General features: G+C 39.8%; 1 protein-coding gene across 4 annotated transcripts in view; it reads left to right on the top strand.

Moving 5' to 3' along the window:
• Positions 1 to 17,711, top strand: part of LOC122902553 (sodium channel protein type 1 subunit alpha) — a 143,537-nt gene that overhangs the window by 15,308 nt on the left and 110,518 nt on the right. Inside the window, exon 1 of one of the 4 annotated variants that reach the window (XM_044242255.1) lies at positions 4,607 to 4,889. The exons of the other annotated variants lie outside the window; for them this stretch is intronic. The gene's annotated coding sequence lies outside the window, so the exon portion shown is untranslated. Of the gene's footprint in view, positions 1 to 4,606; positions 4,890 to 17,711 lie in introns of those variants that run through there. 4 annotated transcript variants of the gene reach the window in all.

The raw sequence follows: 17,711 nt of genomic DNA, 5'->3' as shown, positions 1-17,711 counted from the left end.
ACTGTTCTCTAGCTGAGTTCCATTTTCCAAGCACATGGGGGTAAAGCCAGGATTTGAAGCCAGGTAATGATACAGTGGTCCTGTGGATGTAGAATCATAAAGTCTGGGTTCAAATTCTGACTCTGGCGTATGCAATGGGTATTGGAATCCCCATTCCCTCAGGCCTGCCACCACCCTCAGGCCTGTGTGGCATCATGATTATATCCTCTGGGACACCATCCCACAGTCACACCCCTGCCCGGTTTCAACTCCAGACACCAGTAACCCAACCCCTTTCCTTCAGGGAGGACCCGACTTCATGTCACTCAGTGAGCCTAGATCCCCAAACAAATTACAGAAGGATCTATTCACATTTTCTCCTTTAAAACTCAAATGTCATTTATAATTCTGAGCAAAGGAATCCATAATTCAGAATACAATGATTTGACCATTACTTTAGGAAGTTTTGTCTCAAAGACCAAGGATGAGCTCTCTCTCCCCGCCGAACTCCAAATTAGTTAAGCATGAATGAACTCTTTGTATAAGGTAGCTGACTTGAAGGTCCAGAACTCCCAGAGATGGGCATCAAGCATAACGTTTTGGTAGAAAATTCTCTTTATTTTCTATGCTGAGCTCTCCCCTTGTACCCTCAAAGTCCTAAGCACAGCAGGAAGTTCTCCTGTCTGTCTTAGAACTGATGGACAGCAAGACGCAGTGCAGCTTTTTCCATCTGAGTGACCTCTCTTCCTCTTTAATACCCAAAATATACTGACAGCCATGAGGTCCCATTACAGCATTCCTTTTTCTTTGGTGCACTGAGCAGTGAACTGCTGCTGTTAGCCCCCAGCAGAGCTGAACCAAAGTCACAATCCAGTTCTCATGACAAAGAGAACAAGGCAAAGACTAAAGGACATCTTATGCTTTCATTCTCTTTCCTTTGTTAGAAACTTTCTCATAGGAAGGGCACGGCCTAAGCCTCTTAGCAGGTGAGCAAAGCTGTGCATTCACAGGTGGAAGTATTGTCACATAGGAAATGGCCAGTGTGTACTTCCCACCCTTTGAGACAAGTTGACAGAGGATCTCCTGGAATGGCTAACATTAAAGGAAGTAAAAGGGGGAAATTATCTTTTCATTTTCTGAAACTGGAAAGCTAACACTCAGTGAGGAAAAGAAAATTTTATCTCAATAAATTAACTTTCTGCATAAAGGTAAATAAAATGCAGAGCTGGTGCCATGGGGAGCTTAGAATCTGGGAGGTGAGTAAGAAATCTACAGAAAGCTCTCAGCACAAGGTCAAAAGAGACAGTGCAATCATGTGAAAATTTAGCACAGATAGAGTTTCATTTTTACTTTATCTTTTGCCAACTCTCGTGAGTATCGGACTTGAAGTGTATATCACACAAATTTAATAAAAATCTCATATTTTGGGGTGCCTGGGTGGTCATTTGGTTAAGTGTGCTGCTCCTGATCTCAGCTCAGATCTTGATCTTAGGGTCCTGAGTTTGAGCCCCGCACTGGGCATGGATCCTGCTCATGCAAACTAACTCACTCACTCACTCACTCACTCACTCACTCATATTTTGCCTTGAAGCCAAGGCTTATATAAGGAATATTTAAAGTTACCAATGGTGTTAAACTGCTTCAGCTCTGACGAATGGAATGTCTTGTGTACTGAATGACAGACTAGTCCTTATGAACCCTCTTTGTACCATGCGATGTTGGCCTTTCTTTTCCAGTCTGCATTGGAGCAGCCATTTAGTCTCATGTTCAATTCCTTCAGTTTAACAAACAACCATATTCCACAAGACAAAACGTGAAACAGATCTTTAATTAACACAAAAAGCCAAGATTCGAACTACTGAGGAAACCAGAAAGACATTAGAGAAGAAAGAATAGGTGACCTAAAATATGGGTAGAATTTTCCATGTATGGATGGGAGCGGGGGCAGGCAGGGAAGATCTGTCAAGAGAAGCGAAGATTGTGGACAAAAATACAGAGGCAAAGGGTGGTGTGCAGTGAAAATAGTGTGCCTTTCCATCTGTTTAAAAGGTTGGAGTGAACTCCACTAACGGAGGGATTTTGATCTGGTTTGTTCACTGATGTAACTTCAGTTTCTGGAAAAGTGCCTGGCATATAATATATAGCATATATATTCTATATCTGTATCCTCTAATATATATATCAGGAGATTGAGGAGGTGAATAAATAAAGTGTCAGATGCCCAGAATATGAGTAGTATTTGATAGCTTTCAAGGACTTGGGCATTTGGATTCCTGCAATGAGGGAACAGGCTAGGATTCCACAGACTAGCAGAAGCCAAGTTCAACTAAGTAAAAATGGAGTTTATTTGTGTTTAACATGGAAGCCTAAGTCCATGAAGTATCTTGATCTTGGGAAGGCCTGGAATGGGAGATAGAAGTCATTGCAAGTTTTCTGGCTCTGTCATTTGTCGCTGCTTCTTCTACTTCTGTGTGATTTCTTGCTCTCAGTGCCTTGGCCCACCTGGTTTGGGGCGTGTGTTTCCAGTGAAGCTTGGCCTTCACAGCCTCCAGAATCACATGGAGCAGTGCTGTTTGAGTAGGTCAGGTGGACAGATACCCTTCCCAGCTCAGGTCCTTGGGAGCCAGCGCACAGGTTCACCACTGCAGACCAGAGAAAGAGAGAGAGATATTGAGAGAATTGTGAGCAGGCGCTCAAAAGCTTGACCTTTATAATAAGCAGTGAGAAGGCATGAAAGCATGTGGCCAATGGTGTCCTTCTTTTTATGCCTATACATTTAAGCTATAAGTACTGTTCCTATGAAATATGTTTGCCTGACATTAAAAAAAAAGAATACCGCCTGTTAGTTCACATACTTCCTACATCTCTTTTACCTCCCACAGCTTAGTAATTACTTACTAATATTGGTCACCAGCCCCTCCAGCTCCTTTCAACATTGCCCTGACTCTACCAGAGGCTGGACAACACCATTTCCCAGACACAGAATAACTTCAATTAAAATGTTCATGCTTCCTTGTTTGGCTTTGGTGAAAATGCAGAATTGCTGAGATGAACAGGAAATGATTACTCGATTTCCTTCTTTTATAGATGAGAAGAGGGGCCCACAAGTAATTTATTTAAAAAGGTTCAGTAAATGTTTTGTGAGCAGAGAAACAAAATATCCTTATGATTCTAGGACAGGGGGGGAAATGGGGACTTTTCAGTATGTTGTAAAGATCAGTAGACTTCAGAACCAAGAACCTTAGTTTTATTGCTTGGTAAGCTATGTTGGCTGAAGCCTTATTGATAAGGTTCAGAGAGCCTCGGAGTTTTCAACTGCACAAGGAATAGTTATAATAATAGTAATAGTAACCATTATACTGTTCTTTGGTAAGGAATAGATAGATGAAGTATTGAAGGTGATATCATTTAATAAATGGTAAAACAAACCCCATGAGAGTTGTCAGCAGTAGCTGTGTTACGGGGAAAGCAACGAGGATGAAGTATTTACTGCAAATTACTAATCTACACATAGTTCGTTGTGAGTTTACGCATGACCAGATGCTAAAGACTGTTTCAGTTTTAAAGTACAGTACACAATGGCGAAAGTTCTATTCTCAGTTCCCAGAGTTACAAATAGTTTCACATGGATGTTCCATTGTCTTGGGAACACCTGATGGATGGGTTTTATATTTCTATCAATAGGCCTTACTTCATTACATTCAAAAAATATATATTTGCTTACCAAAACATGTTATTGTAATTAAACTTTAGGTCAACTCCACAAGATGAGGAAACATTGTGGTTAAGTATAGTAAAACTAGTCATTTTTTAAAAACTTTTTTGACAGAGAAAGATCACAAGTAGGCAGTGAAGCAGGCAGAGAGATAGAGAAGCAGGCTCCCCACTGAGCAAAGAGCCTGATGTGGGGCTAGATCTCAGGACTCTGCTCATGACCTGAGCAGAAGGCAGCGACTTAACCCACTAAGCCACCCAGGCACCCCTAAAACTAGTCATTTAGAGTGGAAGATAATCTTGGTTAACATCTAAATACAAATGAAGATGACAAAATGTAAGTTTTTGTAACAAGCTCAGTAGCTAGTTCAAAGGCACGTGCTCATGGGTGTTGAAATCGAAGTAAAACTTAACATCTTCTCACACTGAGCTGTTCATTATAATGCAGAACTCTCTACTAAACACAATCTCCCAAATGAGAAACATTTCAAGTAGATCCTCAAAGGAAAGTCATAGACTAGCAGTAAAGGGCCACCTAGTTCTCTCCTGGTGGAATAAGAAGACAGCGCTTTTTCACAAATTATATAATTTGTAAAGATAGCAACGACTCACAGTGAGAATAAAGTGACAAAGAAAAATGCAAAAGCAACACAAGATATTTGCTATGCTTGAAGATAGCTATATTTACTTTTAAACTCTCTCATCTTGAAGTCATCAGGGGTATGATTTGATAGAGCAACTGGGAATGAAGGAGAAACAAGAGGAACCAAGAGTGAGAGCGCCAGAGGGAAGAAGGAAAGAAAGAGACAGAAAAGAGGTTGAGAACACATAAATCTGACTGGTGAGGACATATTTAGTATTTGACCACTAGATGGCGATGTAATGTAAGGTGCTTCCTCCACTTTTTTTTTTTTTTTTTTTTTTTAACAAGCTATTTGCTGATTTGTATTAGGTACCATAGAGTGAGGCGAGGATGAAGCCGAGAGGATACTGCAGAGATCTGTGGTGCATGTGTGTATGTGTGCGTGTGTGTGTTCGTGTGTGTGTGTGTCCCGCCTCAGTGAGACTGCAGCCCTGGTAAATACTCGGTTACCCTTTGCAAAGGGAATCTGAACAATTTGAAGGCACGTTGTTATCATCCGGTCTTTGGGAGATGCTGCTCCTCGTTGCAGATGGGTAATTTTCCTTTTTATCAGGTAAGTCATCTGGTTGTTTCGTTGTGATCTTAGTCATATTCATTTCAGTTATTCCTGTGGAAAAAGAGTCCTCGGATATACAGTTGGGACTGAGCAGGAAGTCCATTTTCGTATGTGAATTCGGACCCACGGTCCCCCTCCTCCCTCTCTTCTCCTCCCCTTCTCCTCCCCTTCCCCTCCCCCTCCTCTCCCCACCTTCCACGAACTGAAATCAGGTTTGTTTTGCAGTCAGCATCTTGGTACAAGATGGGATTCTTTGGCCTGAAATAGCTTGGAACCTGGCCAGTTCTTCTTGCCTTTGCTTGTCTTCACCCTATTCAAGGTCTCCTTTTGAAGCCCCCTCTGTCCCCCGTGTTTTAGAGCTGGACTAGCTAGCTGTGAATAGAGGTCATATTGTTCCTAAGGATGGAGCAAAAATTAGATCTCAGTGTTAACCCCCCAGGAAGGAAGGAGGCAGCCTGGCGATGCTGGAGCTCAGCACTGCAGGGGTGTTCAGGCTCCTGGAGCAGAGGCTGGGCTTGGGAGGAGAAATGCCTCCTGCCTTGGACCAGAAGGTAACAACGATGCATTCCCCCTAACTCAGATTGAACGGCGCCACAAAAGGAGCTTGAGGGAAGTGGGAGTTCTTCCGTGGAACGCCAGGCAGGACACACCGAGTTACTTTTAATTAGACAGAGGTCACGATGAGCAGTGAGACTGCAGAGGCAATTCGGCTCCCGGGGTGAGCCGGCTGGCTTTTCCAAAGTGCACGAGAAAGGTCTCCGGGTGGAAGGGAGGCTTTTCAAACACAACCTTGTTATCATGGATTCCCTGCTCTCCTACCTGTTTGAGGTATGTGTTTAAAGACACCCCCCCCCACGTTTACTTCTATTTCTTTTTGTTCTCTCCACTTAACTCACAGAGAAGCGTCACTCCTCTTTACCCAGTCGTTCCAAATAGAGTGGTGGTAGGTGCCCTTTCGTGTGTCTCCAGAACCGGTGGAAGCCAACGCAGGGGCATGCTCTGTCCATCTGTGCCTGGGACTAAACATTTTCGGAGATGCAAAAGCAAACTTGCGAATTGCTGACGCTGTTGCTCTCACACCTAGAAAATGTGCCTTCCCTTCCTATGGATTGACGGGTTCACGTGGGGTTCCTGATGTGCTAGTGTAGTAACAGGACAGATTTCTCCGTAAAGCAATTTAAAGCATCCCAAGAGGACGAAGCCGAACAGAAATAGGAAAATTCCATGCTGAGGCTGGTGATTCCGGCTTGGGTTTCTCCGGTGCAGAGCAGTGGGTAGCTTACCTTTTCTATTTGCTGCGAGACCTGGCCCTCGAGGGTGATGCAACCTGGGGCTTGGGCGCATTCGCTGGACGCCTGACACTTCTCTCTCCCCTTGGCTGGGAGTTCTGGAAGAAGAGTGATTGTTGTGAAAGACTCCTTTAAACCTCTCCTTTGTGGCTGTTGCTCTTGTAATTGCTGTGAGACCATTGCCTCCCTCTTCTAGGAGGACTGCTGCCATTTAGGCCTTCCTGCTCAAAGCTCCTTGAAGAGATTTTTAGATGGTGTCTATTTTAGGAACATAATGTGTAGACAGGAATGGATGGCCACAAAGATTTACGGGAAAACAGTTTCGTGGAGAGGGTGAGGTAACATTATGAACCACTAGAACTGAGCCCAGTGGCTGGTTACTTTGCATGAACCCAGCAATGCAATTAGTTTTCATTAAACTCACTGCAACTCCTTCGTATGGCTTTTCTTTTCTTTTCTTTTCTTTTTTAACCTTCTTCCCTCTTCACCTTGTTAGTTTGTTTTTTTCTTTTTTTGGTAGCCAACAAATCTGGAATGCTCCTACCAGTAAAAGTAATTAATACATTGGATTTGCCGCCAATACTAATAGTCTCTGCTTACATGGCCCCTTCTTGCTGGGAAATTTGGTATCTGGAGACTCATTTTTTAGGGCAATTTCCCTTTAAGGCATGGTGGAAAGGGTTTCTCCATCCATGGGAGGGGAAAGGAAGGCACGTTGGAGGCCTAATTAATTATACAGTATCCAAGAAGGCACTGGGGATATCAGCCAGGATTCTCCATTAGCAACTAGAAATACCCGGGACAAAGGGATAGACTAGAGACACGTAAGTGAACTTTATTGCCACCAACGTAGAGAATGAAAACTCCAGAATCTCCTAGGGGAAGTCCAGTAAGAAATATTCGAATTCCTTGTATAGAGGGCACTGTCGGGGAACCCAGAGATTCTGAGAGAGAAAACACAAGAGCACCTTCTCTGTGTTGCAGAAAAGGAAGGGAAAAATCTGGGGCTTGTTTGGAGTTACCCCTAGGACTTCACAAACTGGGCAGCCCTTCTGGGTTTACACTGATGTGAGTTTGACACCTAAAAGCACCCTTCAAAATTTAGGGGGCTCTGGGTAGGGGTTGTGGATATAAGGTATTATAGGCCAAACCCATACTTCCTGCTACTTCGGAAGGGGGCGGGGAGGAGAAAGTGATTACAGGGGAGAGTGAAGAGGGACTGAGAATGAGCTATTGATGCTCTTGTGGTCTTCATCTTTGGGTCAATGGGCTGTGATTTGTGAAGTAATCACTATCCTTTGAAATTCTGATTCGTCAATTAAGCATGTTTCACAACTCTGTTTAGATAATCCTGGTGCAGGGGAGGTGTGGGGAAGGGATTTATTTTCCAAGCAACTGTGGTCAGGAAAAAAAAAAAAAAATTAAACCAAATGTCTCCAAACTGTGCTTTTCCAACTTTTTCTTTTGTCCCTGTTCCTAGGTCCCACTTACAAACTATTTTATTTGCAAATATGCATAGCATTACTCTATGCCAGCCACTATTCTGAGCAGAACTTTACAGATATTTTGCCACTTAATCAATGAGGTAGGTACTATTGTTAATCAATAGTATATGGATAAGGAAACCAAGGCCTAATGAAGTTAACTTTCCTTCAGTTAGACAATTAAGTGGCAGAGCCCAAGCAAACAGACAGGCTGGCTGCAAAGTCTGTGCTTTCAACCACCCCTGATCACTCCAGTGAGGGCAGAGCTAGGATTTAGTCCAGATATCAGGACTCAGGTAGTGCAGTCTATATAGGGTGGCTATAAATCTGATGTGGAAACATTGGAGTTCAGAGCCAATGATCAAGAAAGAATTCTTGGGGCATCTAAAAGGTGGTTTTATTAAAGTACGTAGACAGGACCCTTGGGCAGAAAGAGCTGCACTGGGGTCATGAGGAGTGGCCCCTTATACACTTTCAAGTTGGAAGGGCATTTGGGATAGCTTAAGTCTCTAAGAAATTTGGAAGCTAGGTTTCCAGGACTTTGAGGGGCTAGCTGTGGTTAGGGAAGAGGTCATTTAGTGCTGTCTAGTAAAACCTCAGTCATGAGACTCTTCAAATGTATACCAGTGGGTCTTATGCTGGCAGGATGATTGCCAACCTATATCTTGGGGAAGGGGGTAGAGATGAAGTTTCCAAAGGAACTCTTATATGTTAAAGGAGACTCACAAGATCTTGGAGGTGGGTTAATGTTAAACTAAGACTGCCTTTTGTGCTTAGCAAAGAATGGACATAGGCAGCCGAGTTCCTAGAGGAAGATCACTCTGCCTGTCCCAACAACCTGCCAATGGGCAATAAGTTATAAAGATTCTTTTGCCTTTGTTCCCCATGTCAATTCATCTGAAATTTCATATAGTTTGATTTAGAATGATTTCCTACGTGTACTATATTCATTCATTGGGGAAAAAAAATTATATCCTCCTACAGTATAGGACAGGCCCTCAACTAGGTACAGGAACATGATGAATTAGACAAATCCCTGCCCAAACGGTGCTTTCAGACTAGTGACAGAGTTAGTAGACTTATCAGCGTGTAATGAAATACCAGAGAATATATGTTCTTTGAAATAAAGTTAAGTAGGGAAAGGCAATACTGAGGTCAAAGGGGGCATGCAGAGAGAAAGCAAAAGAGGTAACTGAGTGAAGGGAGAGGAGAGCATTCAGCACGGAGAGAGGAGGGAAAACACAAAGGTTCCCAAGGGCACAGTGTCTCACAGGTGTGAGAGCCGGCACCCACCTTGTTAGCAATCCTGGGAGGAGAAGAAATGGAAGGACTTGGGGGCCACACAGGTGACCAGCCAGATCTGGGGAGCCCTGGCATTTATAAATTTAAGTCGAATATTTAATGGTGCCAAATTATTGGTTAAAAAAAAAATAACAACAACCAAAGAAACCTAAACCACTTATTTTTACGTACCAAAAAGTTTTTTTTAACAGTTCATAAAGTTCTGTGGAAAATGCTGTTTCCTAGAATGCTGTGAAATTGCTCAAAAAGGTTTAAAAGGCACTATTTGATGAAAAAAAATCTGATTGAGATTTTTGGCTAGAAGGCTGCAAATAATCAGTTAAAATAAAAAACAGAACAAACAAAAAACCCAACAATGCCCCAGGCAATCAGTCCATCTTACTTACACTTCAGCACTTTCCCCGATGTGGCTAAATCTGGGACATGTGGGCTGATGGTAAGGACGAAAACCAGTCTGCTATCCCCCAGGTTCCTTAGGACACAGTAGGTGCTCCGAAGGGTTTGAACAAATCTTTTTTCTGCAAATGAATTAACAGGATCTCAAAATAATATGAGAAAATATAAACATCAGCTTTCATTTTTGTCTATATTAAATGTTTTGTTATATTTTTATTCCTTCCGAATTCACATTCTAATGGTTTATCTTTTTATATCTCCTAGCTGTTTGCTCCTACTCCCTCTCAGTTACCAACAAACATTGTAATTTCTCTCTAGCAAGTGTGAAATTCTCTTCTTTAGAATGAACCTTGCTTTTCATCCTGTAAGTGGCAAAAATCCTCTCTTTCTCTTGGGGCCTCTTCCTCCTTTGGTGCCTTGCCCACAACCTTAACTTGAATTGTGATGAAAGCATCTATAGTTCTTGGCTTTAATTTTTTTCTTTTGTCATTTGTGCTTTTGATGCCATATATATGAAACCATCACCTAAGCCAAGGTCGTGACAATTTATTCCTTTTTTTTCTATTCTATTTATAGGTTTAGCTTTTACATTTATGTCTGTGATTCATTTTGAATCAATCTTTGCAAATAACGTGGAGCAGGGATCCAACTTCCTTCTTTTGCATGTTGATATTTGGTTGACCCAGCATGAGTTCCTTACCAAACTTAAACTTGTTCATGCACCTGGTACATAGTAGACTAATGTCCAAGACATGGTTTTTGAAGCAATGAAAGCTTTATTATCAGAAGGGCAAATCAATGAGGAGGCAGATCATTCCCAAAGTTGCCTTGCCCTGTTGAGCCCAGGGACAGCTTTTATATGTTTGGGAAGAAGATGAATACATATGAGGAGGGTGAATCATCTCTTGACACCTTGAGGCAGGGAGGGCTTGAAACAATTTGGAGGTAAGCGTTCTTCCAGACAATGAGGTGCTGGGACCTGGTCTGATCAGGTACATCAGATAATTTCCAGACAAATACCATCCTCCAGTACCTGTTAGGTTTCTGTAGTAAATGGGTAAATAGGAAGTAGGGATAAAAAGGCAAAGTTAATGGCTGATCATATATGAGGTTAAGAGGTGCACAAAACATAATTAGGGAATAAAACAGAACACAGAGCTAAGTAAATAATGCAACTAATACAACTGTAGTTCAGTTTACACTTTCAAAACAGGTCCGGGAACCAAGCGTTTGGCCTCAGATTGTTGGGAAGACTCTTGTTTCCCTACTAAATCATCACATTACTCCTGTTGGCTGGGCTGTATGTTACGTGGATCTACGTTCTTACCAGCAGTTATGACACATATGGTTGCCTTTGTTCTTTAAGAAAAGAGCAGTGAGAGTTTCCTTTTTTAGAATCCATATAACTTTAAGTATAAGAAAATTGGCCCACATATCTATAATTGTTAAACTTTTTAAAGCTAACTTGATGTCAAAATTTTTCTCAAACTGAAAACATACTCAGTTGTGACTCTACTGGAAATTTAACAAGGTAATGAGTAACAAGGTACTGTTTTTGCAGAAAGATTACTAGTAATTTCTAAGAAATATCCCTACTGTATTGCACATTTCTTCCCAAACTTATGCAAACACTATCCATGTTCTTTATAATGTATGTTTCTTGTCTGCTTTTGTTTCATGTTTATGAAACCATTGGGGGAAACGTTGGACTTGAAATAGACGAGTACCATTCAAACAGGGTTGCTTGTTGTATCAGTTTCCTAGGGCTGCCATAACAAAATACCACAGACTGAACAACAGAAATTTGTTTCTCATAGTTCTGGAGGCTGGGAAGGCAAGATCAATGTGTTTCTTAGGTTTGGTTTTTTTCTGAGTCTTATCTTACTGGCTTGCCAATGGCAGCCTTCTCCATGTCCCCAGATGGTGTTTTCTTCGTGTATCACTTTTTGTGTCCAGATTTCCTCTTCTTATAAGGACACCAGTCAAGCTTATCTTAACTTCATCACCTCTTTAGGTTGTAAAGTGTCCGAATACTGTCACATTCTGAGGTTCTAGGGGTTCGGGCTTTGACGTATGAATTTTGAGGGGGAAGCAATTCAGCCCGTAGCAGTTGTCTTTGCTATACGAACGACTGCTCAAACAATGAGCAAAGAATATAGAAACTGGTAAGACTCTCTGTTGTTGATAAAATAATTGTTGTTTTACTAATGGCGAGTTTTCATTATTCATAAGTTTCTCCCACCTGTTAATGAGTTGTCTGTGTATGTGTTAATAGTCCAATAAAGGCAATTAATTAGGTTTCTATTTAAAGGGGCGTGATGAATAATAAAATGGGCAGCACAAGAGTGGTGACATTGATTACACTTGTGTGCCTGCAATGTCATGTTTATATTCACAATCAATGAGAATTGAGCTAATTATTTAGCTCAAGCTCTTACTTTTTCAATGAGAAAAGTGACATAAAAGGATATAAAAATTAGGAATCCATGAAGATTTTATAACTAATTAATTTCAAAGTGCTTCAATAAACAACTGAGACTGAGATTAATGTAAGTATAAAAGTAGTATCTCAGAAAGTACGGTTCATGAAGACGAGTAGTTGACATCTAGACTGGAAATGACAAGAATAAGGAAGGCCATGATGGTTAGTTAGCCCTTACTTCGGACTTTCTGGTGGTGGTTTCTGGTGGACTTTTCTGGTGGTTTCTGGTGGCTTCTGCAAAGTGCTATGATCTCCTAGGATGAATTCATTTGACTACCTTAGGCTTCCCCCCACCTTTTCTTTCTTTCTTTTTCCTTTCTTCCTCCTTCCTCCCTTCCTCCCTTCCTTTCTTTCTTTCATTCATTCTTTCTTTTTTTTGTCACTTGGATTAAAAATTAAAATTCTAGGAAGTGAGCATCTGTTGGTCAAGTTTGTATTATAAATCTGATCCCCTTAGTTAGAGGTGAACTGTGCCCTTTCACTGACAGTCCTACCAAACTGTTTAGGAATAGTAACTCCACCCAAACAAAACTGAAAACAGTCTACATATACAATGTTAGAAAAATGGTTAAATAAACCATGGTCCTTACAAATATTGAGATTTTATGGAGCCCTTAAACATAATGTTTCAGGAATGTTTACCTCTCTGCACAATTGCCCAAGGTATAATGGGAACATAAAAAATGCCATACAGATAAATATATATATCTAGTATGATCTCAGTAATGAAAAACAAGAAGCAATAGTGTTTTTACTTAGGAAAAGAAAAAACAGAAAGAATGTAATAGTTATTTCTAGTTTATGAGATTATGATTTTTATTTTATTCTTTACAAATTAAAAAAAATAGAATATTACATCTTATTTTTCTGGTAACAAAAGTAATATATGGTCATTACATAAAATAAGAAGGAATAGAAGAATAAAGATGATAAAATGATCCCTACTCTATACAAGCAAAATTATCACTGTTAATAATTTATTTTATATGCCAAAGTATTTTTTGTACAAGTTCTCCAAAATAAGCATGTGTTGCTTTAACACCCATAATAAAAGCATACAGGAGAGCCTGGCTGGGCCAGTCAGTGGAGCGTGAGACTCTTGATCTTGGGGTTGTGAGTGTGAGCCCCAGACTGGATACAGTGATTACTTAAATATAATAAAATTTAAAAGAATGTTAACATACATTATTTTTCAAATGCATTTGGGTAAATCTATTTTGTATAAAGATCCTTATTAGATCTGTATCAAAATATTAAAACTCAATATAAAGCTATTCAATAAACAGTTGAACGTTTGAATATTTTATCAGCCCACGAACTCTCTATGATAAAATTAGTATTCTGCCAATTTTTTAACAATAGATGAGCTTTGGGAAGGGGTTTAATATAAAGTTAGCCTTAAATGTCAAAGAAGTGTTTTTTAAAAAACTGTGTAATTTGGTAATCTAACTTCTCTCTTTAGAATTTTAGGAAAGTTATATTTCTGACACACCTATCATTTGCAATGGATTATTTTAGTAAATATTGACCTCAGACTGAGAGCATCAAAAGCAGACAAAAAAAAACGGTAAATATTTTTTTGCAATTTGTACATAATTTTTTAAAAAGATTGTATTGATTTATTTGAGAGAGAGGGAGAGAGAGAGAGAATGAATGACTGGATAGGAGGGGAAGAGGGATAGGGAGAAGCAGACGCCCCACTAAGCAGGGGACCTGAAGTGGACTCTGGGATCATGACCTGAGCTGAAAGCAGACACTTAACTGACTGAGTCATCCAGGTACCCTGTACATAAATTTTTAGACTACTTCCAATAAAACTCATCAAATTGGCATAATCAGTTTGTAAGATTATCAGATAGAATAATAAGAATACATTAACAATGTATACTATTGAGCCAGAAGACAGGACGGAGTAACGGGGGTCATCATTAGTATACATTGCCTTTGGAGATGTGGAATTACTCGTGTGGAGAGGATAGTGAGACGAATCTGTGTGAAGAGGAGTAGATGAGTCATGGCGGCTTGGATGACAATATCTAGATTATTTCTAAGCAAATACTAATAACTTTAAAATCAAGGAAAGTATTGAATACGGGAAAGAAACCAGAGTTCAGGATTTCTGATCATATATTCATAGAGGAGAAGAAAACTAAGAGAATTCTGTCACATGAAATATTGCAGTCTAAGAAATTCAGTGGATTTGAAAATCCTGGAAAGAGTTACTTTGAGACTTGACAAATGCTACCAGGCAGCAGTTTTCCTATTATCCTGGAATGTGATACGCCATTTAAAAAGGCCAGTGGTATTTTGGGCTATGTGTGTCAGTGTGTTGGTACAAAACCAAAGAGGCAACAGACTGGTTTCAGGTCTGCGATGCCATCATTTCAGTGGGCCTTGGCGTTTCAGGTTTCCAGTGATTTGAGGAGTCTGGAAGATCGTACACCAATATTTAAGGCATTTAGAGGTTTATAAATCAACCTGTATGAATGAAGACAGGACTGACTTTTGAAGACATTGCAAAAAAGGAATTTAGAAGATAATTAAGAACTTAAACAGGCATCAGTAAGCAAAGAAAACAGAAAAGACAAGGGTGAGCTCCATGAACCTCCCTATGGAATGACAAAGAATGGAATCCCAGCTTGCCCTCCTCTGGGACCAAACCTTATCTTATTCTCCTTTCCTTTCCCTCTCTCTTTTTCCTTTTAATTTTTAGGCATTTTGCTGAGATCAAGAGTTGGACGTGTAACCGACGAGGCCATTCAGGGGCCCCTGTTTTTGCATTTCATTTCTAACACTCCTTACACTCTGTGGTTATCTAAGAATGTTTCCACAATCATATTCTCAGTATGTTCATGGTCTTCGATGCATACAGAATATAATACACAAAAATAGAAAAATTATTAACATGATTTCAGCAGTTATTTTCAAAATGTGGTCCACAGACGCCTCTGAGTTCCCTTGAAAGCATTTAGGAGTCGCTCAGGTTGCAATGACTTTCATAATCACACAACAGAATTTTTTCTTCTTTCACTATGTTGACACTTGCCCTTATGGTACTAGAATAATGAAAACTCCTAGCCTTAAACTTCTCAAGACAGCAGTACCAAACTGTACTTGTCATCATTGCATTCTTTTTTTTTATAATTTTTTATATAAATAAAATGTATTATTAGCCCCAGGGGTGCAGGTCTGTGAATTGCCAGGTTTACACAATTCACAGCACTCACCATAGCCCATACCCTCCCCAACATCACTGCATTCTTCACTGCCATCTGCTCCCCATAAAAATAGTTAAATAAATAAATTCATTAAACTAAAAGCCAGTTATAATATTCTGTGTGCTGAAGTTGGAAATACACATAAAGAATATGTGCCACCTTCCAAAGTATGATGGTGGTTGACTCAAAAGAAATCACTGTGCAATTGTTTGAGCACAAACAAAGAGGCTGCTTTTCCATGGAAGATCGTCTTTACTTGAAAGGGTGACTGACACACAAATTCTGCTCATTCAGACTTGGGTATTTGGCAGATAATTTTTTGAAAATGAAGTGAGCCTGTCATTTCAAGAAAAATAACGGAGAGTATTTGTTACCAATGACAGCATTGGAACTTTGAAGAGAAAATTAAAATTTTTGGAAACTTCTATCTGAACTCAGCAGCTTCTCAAAACTTAAAGGATTTTCTACATGTGATTAGTAGTGATGTTAGCAGATGGATAATGAAATGTTTCAGCATCTCAAAGACCTGCACAAGTCAGTCAACCGATACATTTACAAATGAACAATGGATAATGATACAAAATCATACGTGGATAATGGATCCATTCAAAGTATAAGATAGACTGATAGATTTTAGTGTAGCAGAGTACAAGTTCATTGATAATGGTTTCAGATTCCAGTTGTATAGTTTCTGTAGATTATCAAAGAAGACTGTTCAGATTTAAGTGAAAAGGCTATTAAAAATTTCAAACTACCCATCTATGTGAGGCCAGATTTTCTTCGTCCAAATGCAAATTATAATAGATTGAATGCACAAGCTTATTTAAGAATCTGGACATTAAGCCAGACATTAAAGAGATTTACAAATTTATAAAATAACACCACTCTCAGATTTTTTTCTTTTAGAACTGTGATTATTTTTCACTTAAAATATTATTTTTAAACATGTGATTGGTTTGTTAATGCTTATTTATAAATTAATATTTTCATAATTTCTCTATTTTAATTTCTAATATCATAAATATCAGTAAACTCAACCCACACAAACAAAAGTTTTGGGGGTTGTTAATAATATTAACAATATAAGGTGGTCCAGAGGCCAAAATTTTATATGACAAGGATGAATTTGATAATTTATCAGATTCAATGATACATTTATATCTGTTACACTGTAGACCTGTACTCACTGAGATTATTATAATGCAGGTTAACTAGTCCCTGGAGGTTATGCTGATAGAGAAAATACTTGTCACATTATACCAGGTTTTCCATTAGCTATACACATCATCCTTTTAGTTCAGTAAGTTCTAGTAAAAGCGAACAAAAAGTTTTGCAAAGTAGATCAGAGATCATAAAAGATAAATGTTCTAATACTTTTTAATTAATTAACTTATTTTATTTTATTTTTTTAGGGAGAGAGATCTTGTGCTAGAAAGAGGGGAGAGGGAGAGAGACAATCTCAAGCAGACTTCCACTGAGCACGAGCTAACATGGGACTGGATCTCAGGGGCCTGAGATCATGATCTGAGCTAAAACCAGGAGTCAGTCGCTTAGCCAACTGAGCCACCCAGGTGCGCCAATGTTCTAACACTGTTTGGACTTTTGTCATCCTTCAGTTAAACCAATGTAAGAATGTTCTGTTGGTCTTCATCTTCCCTACTTGGAGTCAGCCCTCCACACACCCAGCAGTGACCTTTCTAACTAGAGCATCAAATCCCCTTTTTGAAACTCTAAGTGATACTCTCAGGTAAATACCAAATTTCTTAAGGATGACTGGCTTCTGTGTACGGTCTAGGTTCTCCCTTCCCCACAGTGTATCTACCCTGCCATTAGTCTTGCCGAACTAATTGCATTTCTGTGAATAGCTGAAGCTGTTTCTGTCTCCAAGTCTTGGCTGCTGCTTCCTTCTCTGCCTGGAAAGCCACCACTGCTTCTCGATTCTTGGGAGGACTCATTTCCCTGCTGTGCCACGGCGCCCCTGCTGGCGTCTGCTTCTATCACAGCACAGTTGTACTGGAGTGTGCTTATTTCTCAGCCCCTCTTTGCCCGGGAGGGGTCCCCTACCTTCTTCGCAACACTGGCCAATCTAGGGTCCACTATGTCTAAGTATTATCAGCACTGCCTATTTCAGTTTAGAAAAGGTACTCAACAGGGCACCTGGGTGGCTCAGTGGGTTAAGCCGCTGCCTTCGGCTCAGGTCATGATCTCAGGGTCCTAGGATCGGGTCCTGCATCGGGCTCTCTGCTCAGCAGGGGGCCTGCTTCCCTTCCCCTCTCTCTGCCTGCCTCTCTGCCTACTGTGATCTCTCTCTGTCAAATAAATAAATAAAATCTTAAGAAAAAAAAAAAAAGATACTCAACAGATGTTTGTTCAATGAGAATGAAAACCAAAGACAATTTTTGAGTAATGTCTAACACCTGACAGTTCCATACTTTAGTACCACTTCTATAAAAATAACCACTTTTGTCAAACTACATCTTAGAAAAATATAGTAATTTTCATAATTTTATTTCTTATGCAAATTCTAAACTCCTATTATAGAGCCCATATATTTTATGATTAACACTGCTTTTCAAACCCATTCTTAATTTTATTTTTCTTAATACCTTTAGCATTATGAGTTAATTCAATATTTGATTATTTCCTTT

This window comes from Neovison vison, chromosome 3 (genome assembly GCF_020171115.1).
Source record: "Neovison vison isolate M4711 chromosome 3, ASM_NN_V1, whole genome shotgun sequence".
Taxonomy (NCBI): domain Eukaryota; kingdom Metazoa; phylum Chordata; class Mammalia; order Carnivora; family Mustelidae; genus Neogale; species Neogale vison.
The sequence above is the reverse complement of the archived record's forward strand: the minus strand, read 5'-3'. Positions and strand labels throughout refer to the sequence as shown.